Below are 11,198 nucleotides of genomic sequence, written 5' to 3'. Positions count from 1 at the left end.
GTGCAGATGTACTGGTAATGTATGGAGATATGTTAGGATTGGTGTGAGGGCAGATGCAGATATTTTAGCAACTGTAGTCATGTAAATGTTAAATGATAAACTGCTCTTTCTCATTAGAATCACCAATAGGACAACAGCCACTAAACAAATACACAGCTGACTGGATCATTCCTGTTACTACCAGAGAGCATGACCACACATGGTGATTGACTGTCTCTACAGCCCTCTCCAGGAACACAGCATCCGCCCCTAGCTACTAACTCACCCTGCTGCTGTCCCACTGCACAATACCTGGATGCCCCACTGTTTGGATAGAAAACAACCCAGCAGTAAAGGCTAGTAGTAGGAGGCTTGGCCATGGTGGGTGTCCTAAACAGTCTATATTTAGCTGACTTGGGCCCGGCTGGCTGGTGAAGGACGTAGTGGGAATGTTTCAGAAGAATGCCCCAGACCACACCACCACCATGGCTGTCCTGTACTAAACAGGAAGGACCCGCGGAAATTAGTCTGTCAGGAAGCCACTAGGGTGTGTGTGTGTTCGCGCGTGTGTGCGGTTGGCATGCGTGTGTGCGTTTGTGTGTGTGTGTATCCCACCTCTACCGCATCCTTTCAGGCCATGGTTCACATGGTTATTCATATGAGGGGTTAAAGGAGCAGTGGGGGCACAGTCAATTATGACGCTACAGTAAGTGCATAGCACAGGAGGTTGGTGGCACCTTAATTGACGAGGACGGCTCGTGGTAATGGCTGGAGCGGAATGGGTGGAATGGTATCGAAAACATGGTTTCCATGTGTTTATGCCATTCCATTAGCTCCGCTCCGGCCATTATTATGAACCGTCCTCCCCTCAGCAGCCTCCACTGGTGCAGAGGTGTAGAGATCTCAGGACACAGAGTCTATGAGATTGCTAGAGCATTGAACGCAGTCCCCTACAAGTGGGGATTAGGCTAAGCTAGCTTTCAGTCATTTACAGCTTATCAACCAGGGCCCATTTATGCCAGCTACTTTAGAACACTTTATACAAAGAGGTCAGTTCTGGGGAATTTCTATTTTCTCTCACACACACATTTCTCACCATTTTCAATAATGCAATATTTGTTTCATCAACCAAAACATTGCACCTCCATCTGAACTATCAGACCCACCCCTTGCATTAACCACCCTAAAGGTACGGTCCACCCCTTTAATGACCCCCACACCAAAACCTCCCCTTTAAATCAGCCTCTTCACTTAGATCCCAGCGCCTGCGTCCCTTTAAGAGCGCTGAGTTCTCCTCGCCTCCCCAATTAGGGCTCTAATTTGGCTAATGTAGCATTAATGGAGAAAGAGGCTGCTGAAGCCCAGAGCTCAGCACAATTCTGCCCCAATAGGACACACACAGACAGATTAGATTTCACTAACAATAGCATCAGGAGGTCCCTCTCAAGGGACCAACGTCCTACCCTCTACACACACACATACACCCGTATATACACACGTACATACACACATATATATATAATATCACACACACACACATATACATACATATATACACTGATACACAGAGTCTCCAAAAAACATTAGGAACACCTGCTCTTTCCATGACATAGACAGACCAGGTGAATCCAGGTGAAAGCTATGATCCCTTATTGATGTCACTTCAATCAGTGTAGATGAAGGGGAGGAGACAGGTTAAAAAATTATTTTTAAGCCTTGAGACAATTGAGACATGGAATGTGTGTGTGTGCCATTCAGAGGGTGAATGGGCAAGACATAAGATTTAAGTGCCTTTGAACGGGGTATGGTAGTAGGTGCCAGGCGCACCGGTTTGAGTGTGTCAAGAACTGCAACAATGCTGGGTTTTTCACGCTCAACAGTTTCCTGTGTGTATCAAGAACAGTCCTCCACCCAAAGGACATCCAGCCAACTTGACACAACTGTGGGAAGCGTTGGAGTCAACATGGGCCAACATCCCTGTGGAAGGCCTTGTAGAGTCCATGCCCCGACGAACTGATGCTGTTCTGAGGGCAAAAGGGGGATGCAACTCAATATTAGGAAGGTGTTCCTAATGTTTTGTACACTCAGTGTATATACACACAGGCATGCAAAAACACTAAAGGAAGACAAAAAGGATCCATCAAACACATTTTGGTGTGTCATCATAGTGGTCTCTGACTTGTGTTCAGACTCGCTCAGGTGGAACAAACTTAAACTTGCGCCCTTTTTTCAATGCTGAATTGAATGTCATTGAGAAAACAGAACATGTACATGTAATCAGTTACTCCCCAACCCTGCACACACACACACACACACACACACACACACACACACACACAGGGCCGGCTCTAGCCTTTAGGGGATTTGGTTGGGGGCCCCCCACCTTGCGGAGAGAAACATTTTTGTTTGAAAGTTAATTTCCTGCAATTCTACACATTTTGCCACGGGGCCTAAAGAAAATGTTGCAGGCCTCAGAAATTGTTAATTTCAGCCTGTTTCGGTGAGTTTTGGCCTTCCATGGTGACATCACCATGCGATAAATTAGTTAATAGACCAATAAGAAAGAGAGTTCCAAACAATAACAGCAAAATGTCAGTTTTCCACTCCCACACACAACCCACTTGCTATGGAGAAACATAGTTTGGGTCTCAGCTTGTCTTTCAGTACCTCCACCAGAACAGTCAGTATGGATAACATAGTACGGACGTTGACAGTGGTGGGAGTTAATGAGGTAACCAGGTGTGACACCTGAAAGGAAAACAAGGTAAAACCAAACTGACAATAAATGCTCCAAGGACCTTAGGATTATTGCTGATGTTTTCGCCAGACAACCTACCACTTGCTTTCTTTGAGGAGCACCTCCATCCTTTCACACACACGCAAAAACAAACACGCATACACCCGTCCAAACACACACTTACACAACAGGCTCAAAGAAAACATGTGGCCGGCATGGGAACATGGTCCTGCTGAGTAGAGGATCAACATGGCGCCACCTCCCCTCTCCTTATCACACATGCACAGGCACACACCCACGCATACCGTTTCTTCTGCTGAAAACATTTTTTGAAATATGTTTTATGCTGGATCAATATGTTTCTAGACCATTACTGTACATTATAGTAATGTTGTGATAAGGTTGCAGTAGTGTTGTGATGGAGTTTCCAAGACATGACAACACTGGCGATTGTGTGACCTTTCAAGTTAACCGCTGCCACTTTACTCCCCTCCACACACATACACACGTGTGCACATTTGCCCCCCCAGCTGCAGATAATGACGTTACTTCAGCCTTCAGCTTCTCGATAAGAGAACCCAAAAAAAGGTAGACGGGTGCCTGCCTGGAAATCACGAATGGCGAGCTGCGAGAGAGGAGGAAAGGAGAAAAGAGAGGGGGAGGGCAGACAAGTTGAAAGAAGAAAAAACAAGTGGAAACCCAGAGAAGTGCAGCAGTCAGTCTAATCTCCAGTCTGGCTCCACAAACAGTTGTGCCCTAGTCTAGCAGCGGCAGAACGAGCAGCCCAGATCCAGCTCCATGGTGGGGCGGTCAGGGCCCAAGTCTGACACCGTGCCGCGCCGTCCACACAGAACAATCCCAGATTACAGCTGGCCCCGTCTGATGATGTCATCAGCAGCTCTCCCAGTGGACTGGAGTGAGAGAGAAAAATAAAAAGAGAGAGAGAGAGAGAGAGAGAGAGAGAGAGAGAGAGAGAGAGAGAGAGAGAGAGAGAGAGAGAGAGAGAGAGAAATGTAGCACTTTGTATGCTAATACATCTTCTTTAAATGTTATTTTGGGAAGGAGAATTGGAGAGAATGGCAGTTTAAAACCCAGGTAAGACTCATTTATAAATTATATGTAAATATGTGGACATTGTGTATAATTGAATGTATGGCACAGAGTGCCCATGTCACTTGTTTTGCCCTGCAGCCATTTGCCTACCAATAGAGCTCACCAGCTTGTAGTCCTAAAACCCGGAAATGAGTTACCTCTGGTTCATTCAGCCATTCCTCTGGGAAGAAATTGTGGGGAAAGAATAGGGTTTTGGGATAAATGCAGAAAATACACAGGCTTAGTAGATCTTAAACATTTTGGTTTATGAGGTAATATCAGTCAGTTAACATGACCTTTATGAATTAAATTATATAAATGTTTCAAAATTCACAAAAGTGACGTTAGCTGATTAAGATTATCTCATAGAACAAAACGTATAAAATCTCCTAAGCCTGTGTTTACCACAGACCTTAATTTCTGCGTTTATCATTTAAACCCTCCAAAAACTCCATTCATTTTCCCACAGCCTTTGTCCAGCGAACCATGGCGGAGTTAGTGACTACAAAAAGTTGCCATAAATATTCCTCTCTATGGCAATTTTGGTACATGTATTTGTTGCCTGGTGTGGCTTCTTTATGTATTTTCAATTGCCAAATAAAATAAAATGAAATATCCCTGACATTGAGTAATGTTGGAGTAAATTCTGGTTCATGATTCTTAGACACAATGATTGAATTCCAGCTAGTGATATTCCTCACAAAATAATAATAGCTATAGGCCTTGGGTAATCGTTGGTGGTATGCTCTTGCAAATGTCTATTAATTTGAGTCCTTTTTCAGATATTCTAGATTATCTGAGGCTGACAGGATGTCAATCACGCACACTTCCTGTCTGGCAGTAGAGAGAATATATTGTTGATGACTTTCTCAAACTTCAGGTCTAGTCTAGATGGATGAGAAATTAAGAATTTCAGTACAAAAGCTCCGGAGTGTGAACTGGCAACAGCTCACGACACACTGTTGACACAGAGCACTTTCCTTTCCTAACGAAAACAGCAATGGCAAACACAACAACCGCTTACTCTTAAAATCCCCTAACAACAACATACGTAACTTCACACACTTTCGCTCATTTACTCCACGGATGGAGAATGCTGTTTGTTAGAGAACTGCTTTCCTCTTGTCACTTTTGCTGAATGAACGTACAGTACATGTAGATATAACTTCTATTAATGGAGTCCACCAGCCATCTTCTTCCACCAACCATCTGCGGTTAGTCTGGTTCACCAGCTAGCTATGAGCCTGGGTGGAATTCAGGCTAGGGAATAGAGTTTATTCCATTCCTGAAGTGTTTGAAATATCAACTTGTCTGGCGAACAACTGTCATCATGCCTCAGACAAGTCTACATCACCACTGCACTCAACACCAACACCAACCATCAATACCTCCACAGTTCCCTCGTGTCAGAACGCATCTGTAGAAAACCTCAGAGTGCCAACTTGCCAACTTACCTTTGATCGCTCCCAAAATGCCTTGGTGTGCCTAACCTATCAATGGAGAGAACGTGTCTGCCGGGTGTTAACAGATGAGGTAGTTATGAATGGAGTTGCTGTAGTGGGGTTGCTGCCTTGTGGTGAACCGCTCACTTCAAAGACATCCAAACGAAAGCCTAAATATGGGCGCCACTGTAGACATTAACACATCACTTTAGCTTTTGTTTCAGTGGATTTAAACAGAGAAGAAAAAGAGGTATGTAGAGGTAAGTACCTTAGTTGATGGTGTAACTGCAGTTTCAGCCCCAGGGGGAGACAGAGTGTAGGCTCATCCACTGTGAAAGCCACACAGGAGGAGTTAAGCCGGGCTGAAGAGAGCCTGTCATATTCTCCAGGATGCACCTGTGGGGACTGGCCTGGCGCTCTCCAAGCCTGCTGGGTACTGAGGGGGAGATTTGGAGGGATTTGGGTGAGAATGGGAACCCACTTAGCACCTTTAAACGATAGAGGCCTGAATGAAACGGTAGGCTTCAGTGAGCCCTGAGAGATAGGACTGATGTTACAGCCAGATAGATCAAGATTGACTTCGAAATTGGATGTCTGTCCACGTCCTAAGAACATGAGGACATTCCTTCGAAACCATCAAGTAGGCTCCATCAAGTAGGCTTGTGTTTTGCCAGGGTGTTGTGGATAGGGGTGGCAGATGGGTGTAATCCCATGACTGATCCGAAGGTTGATTGTTCAATCACAGTGGCAGACACTCACTTTAAATCCTATCACAAACCTTAACCCTTAACTTAACCATTTGGAATGAATGCCTAAACTTAATGATTTAACCCTATCCAAAATCTTAACCCTTAACCTTAACTTCGAAATTTGACCTTTGGAGTAACTTCGAAATTTGACCTTTGGAGAAAAGTGCAAAACATCTATTTCTACAGTGAGACTGTGAGAGCTTGTTGGATGTTAATGTCAGAGTTACATACAAGTTTAAAGGACTAGAACACACACAAACAGCTGTGCAGAAGAACAGGACACACACACAAACACAAACACCTGTGGGTGTAGGATACAGCACTTCCTTACCTAACCCAACAAAACACAACACTCAAGAAACAGTGCAGCCATCCAGTGTTCCTCATCTGCCTGCGTGTGTGTGTGCGTGCGTGCATTGGACGTGAGGATCTAATCAACTTTAGCCCCTGTCTGCGCGATAGTCATCATCTCATCAGAGAGAGAGGGAGGTGTGTAATGTGATCGGGGGGCTTTCCCCTGTTCATTACAGACCACTGTGGCTAATTAGCATTAGCATAGAGGTTATCAACCTCTTTCATCTGATTAAAACACACAGGGAGAAAACGCTAATGGGACAGGTGTGCAAATTCACACACACACACACACACACACACACACACACACACACACACACACACACTCTCTCTCTCAAGTTGAGGATGGTTTTACTTTGTGCACTACATTGCATAGGAGAATACTCTGCTACTTGTTTATCTGTTGTCTGGTATCAACATAATGTCATCTCTACATGACTGTAAGTCATTTGTACAGAGTTTATGTCTGCAAAATTATGTACAAATTGACATTGAATTATAACTAAGAGCAGCGTGTTTCCATGGTAACAGAGGGATGATCCTTAGAGATGGTCTGGCAGATACTGAAAGGACTCCATAAACACTACACACCAAACACACACACAAACACACAAACACACACACACACACACACACACACACACACACACACACACACACACACACACACACACACACACACTAAAGCTATATCCACATAGGCCCAAGCACTGCTAGTTACAGTTAGTTATCTCCCAAGTCCGGAGAGTACCTAAGAGGGCAGCACACAGGTAACCCAGTCTATCAGCTGAGTCTGGCAATCAGCGAGTAGTTATGGATGGGGTCAGCAGTGGAGCCAAGGCACATTCCAAAACCAAGCCACAGATCACTTTACCTTCTCATTCTGCTTGACAACCCATCTACTTCATAGGAAATATACGTCACATGTAACCATTCCCATAAACACACACAAGCACACACACACACACACACACACACCTACATACTATATGTACACTTAAATACAAATGTGTAAGTTACATACAAATGTGTAAGTTACATACAAATGCACACACACACGCACAAACACGCACACGCACACACACAGGAAACACACACAGACAGATTTATGACCCCTCTCTAAGTGGAACAGGCCTTTGAAAAAAATTCTGACTTGTTCACCCTGTAAATGCTTATAGGATTTGGTCAGGAAGCAGGAGAAAAATAAATGTTTACTAGCTCAATTTTTCAAATATGATAAGAATGAGGAAGAATGAGGAATGGAGAAAGCAGAGTTGGAAGGATGCTGAATCAGCTGATGCATATGGAAAATGGAAAGTTGGTTTATATACCGTTCGGTAATTGGCCTGATAGTTCTAAGAAAATGCCTCAGGAACTTACTGGTGTGTTTGACTCTTACACTAACAGCAATGATTGATAACTGGAACATGAGTTCATCTTTATCATGACTATACTCTTCCACATTGGTTGGAATGCAAGGGTGTATCAATGTGCTGGGCACAGTATTCTTGATTGTATCAACACACTATAGTCCCACATTAAATAGTGCCTATAAGTGAAACATTACAATTGCATCATATAATCACATGTACCCCACACTTTCAAACCCTCATAGCATTAGTCCTAACCTTAACCCAAACCTAACCTTACCCAACACCAAACAAGAATCCAGTCTAAACAAGACCTCTTTGACATACAAGCAGGGCCGGCACTAGCCCTAAGCAAAGATTTGGTTGGGGGGTCCCCCACTTCAGAGGTTCCCGTCTTGACGGTGGTGAGAGAAATGTACGTATTAAAGTAAATTACCTGCAATTCTAAACATTTTGCAGTTTTAAAGGCCCAGTGCAATGAAAAACAGGATTTTCCTATGTTTTATATGTTGTATATTTCCACACTATGCGGTTGGAATAATACTGTGAAATTGTGAACATGAAGATAATGCCCTTTTAGCATAAGAGCTGTTTGAAAGCCCCTGAAATTTCCGCCTGTTTTGGTGGGATGGAGTTTTGGCCTGCCTGGTGACATCACCAGGCGGTAAATTGGTTAATAGACCAATAAGAAAGAGTTACAAACCTCTCTGCCAATAACCGCTCATTTTCAGTTTTCCCTTCCTCAATCAGACCACTCCCAGACAGTCCTAGCAAAATTCTTGCTTGAGAAATTGCTGTTGTTAAGAAGCTATTTTTGTTTCTTTTTGACCATTTTAATTTTGCTATGGGGCAGAGAGAGAAAATATTGCAGTTACAGCTAATTTCCTGCAATTCTACCATTTTTGCCATGGGGTGGAGAGAATTGTTTGCAGTTTTAAAGCTAATTTCATGCAATTCTACACATTTAGCTTCCATGGCTAATTGAGTGACTGTCAGTGACTGACATAATAGGAAAACATTTTACATTACATTTACATTACATTTTAGTCATTTAGCAGACGCTCTTATCAAGAGCGACTTACAGTTAGTGAATACCTTTTTTTTTATTTTTTTTTATACTGGCCCCCCAAGGGAATCGAACCCACAACCCTGGCGTTGCAAACGCTATGCTCTATCAACTGAGCTACATCCCTGCCGGCCATTCCCTCCCCTACCCTGGACGACGCTGGGCCAATTGTGCGCCGCCCATGAGTCTCCCGGTCGCGGCCGGCTGCGACAGAGCCTGGATTCGAACCAGGATCTCTAGTGGCACAGTTAGCACTGCATCTGATGCACAACCACATTTTGAAATTGCACCTGGTTTACTCTATTATTCTTACTCTCAATAGTAAGTTGAGACCCCGACTGGGTTCCTAAGCGACCGCTTATGTCGCTTATACCTGGAACCGGCCCTGCCTACAAGTTCCACTTTAAGACTGAAGTGTTTTACAAAAACAGAGACCAATGATGATTAGTCTAAACCCTGTAGTAAGATTTGAATTGGCCTTTGAAGAACTACGTCAACCCAACAGGTACAAACCTGTGTCAGTACAAATGCCGTCACTCAAACAACATGCCTGTGAGATCCAAACCTGATCCTCACTAGTTTGAATATCAACACATACGATTTATGATGTTCAAACACAAACATGGACACTGCAGTAATAACACATGTATAAGCAGTACATAACACCTTAATTAATAGTGGCTAGATTTAATTCAACAACTTCATATTGATGTTGGGTATAATATGAAAAAACAACATTTGGTGGTCCACAGAAGCATGTATTAATATTTAATTGAACACAGAGGGAATATATTTATAAGGATGCACACACACTCTGTGGGAAGTGTTTCTGTGGGAGGACACACACGTCATGGGGCTTACAAACAGACTGTAAAGCAGAGAGGTGGATACACACTCGGCATTGAACACACTCTGTCTTCCTAACTCCCTCACACTGGCCCGGAGGGGTGCGTTCCACCCTCTGGTACAGCAGACGTGTTTACACACCCCCAAAGCCTCAGCGTATTTATTACCAGCGCACAAATCCCAGGTACTTACACACAGAAACACACACACACACACTTTCATGCACATACACACACATACATGTAAACACACACACACACACACACACACACTCATGCACACACACGTACACACATACATGTAAACACACACACACACACGTAGACCCACCCATAGACACACCTATAGACACAGACAAACACTCTCAGTGAGTGTGTGAATTCTCACTTATACACACCAACAGACTGACACAGCAACACACTCACACTACTCCCAGGTACTTAGCGCATCAGAGAAACAGAACAGATCTGCCACTCAGCACGCCCGCTAATCCTCAGGCATCCAGCTCTGGGATCGTGTGAGAGGGTCTGGATCTGGGGGGTGGAGATGGAGAGCATCCATAGCAGGCTGCGCTGACAGGCAGGACTCTGTGCAGAAGGATAGGTCAGCGGGCCGGCTGACCTCTCTTTGGAGGAGCCCAAACAGACACGAGGGCCCTGCCACTAATGCAGCCATCCTTCTCCAGTCCTTCCCTCTAGTCCCGCTCAGCAAGGCCGACTGACTGACGGTGAGGCGCGAAAGTTCACCGGGGTCAACTGACTGATCTTCACTTAAAATAACACTTCAGGGTTTAACCTGAAATCTGAGTGTGTGTGTGTGTGTATGTGTGTGTATGTGTGTAGAGAAGAGAGAGAGAGAGAGAGAGAGAGAGAGAGAGAGAGAGAGAGAGAGAGAGAGAGAGAGAGAGAGAGAGAGAGAGAGAGAGAGAGAGAGAGAGAAGAGAGAGAGAGAGAGAGAGCGAGAGAGAGAGAGAGAGAGAGAGAGAGAGAGAGAGAGAGAGAGAGAGAGAGAGAGAGAGAGAGAGAGAAGAGACAGAGAGAGAGAGAGAGAGAGAGAGAGAGAGAGAGAGAGAGAGAGAGAGAGAGAGAGAGAGAGAGCGAGAGAGAGTGAGCTTGTGGTATGTATCCCAGGTATGTGAACAATAAAAGGGGAGGAAAGAAAGTAAAAGTACTAAAAAGCGTGGGAAAGTAAAGAGTGTGTGGGAAGGATGATAAGGAGAGAGAGGAAGAAGCCCCTAGCCCTTCCTGTCTGTAGATCTGATGTGATTGGATAGGTGAGGGCAAAATAAATCCATCTAACCTATCAGGAGGCATGGGGAAGCAAGTAACATATTTATATATACTTAAACCTATCAAATCCCTTCAGATGTACAGGAGTGCCTAGAGAGGAGTGGTTAGGGATCAATTTGGAATTCACCTTGAGAGAGAAAGGAATGGAGAGACACTTAGAGAGAGGAGGACAGGTGAAGATGGGTGAGAGGAAGAGATAGGTAAATGGGGTCAGTGAAAGAGTGAGGAAGTGGATGAGGGAGAGAAAGGAGGGGTGGGTGAAGGGGAGATACAG

The sequence above is a fragment of the Coregonus clupeaformis genome, unplaced genomic scaffold, assembly GCF_020615455.1.
Source record: "Coregonus clupeaformis isolate EN_2021a unplaced genomic scaffold, ASM2061545v1 scaf3000, whole genome shotgun sequence".
Classification (NCBI taxonomy): Eukaryota; Metazoa; Chordata; class Actinopteri; order Salmoniformes; family Salmonidae; genus Coregonus; species Coregonus clupeaformis.
The sequence above is the reverse complement of the archived record's forward strand: the minus strand, read 5'-3'. Positions refer to the sequence as shown.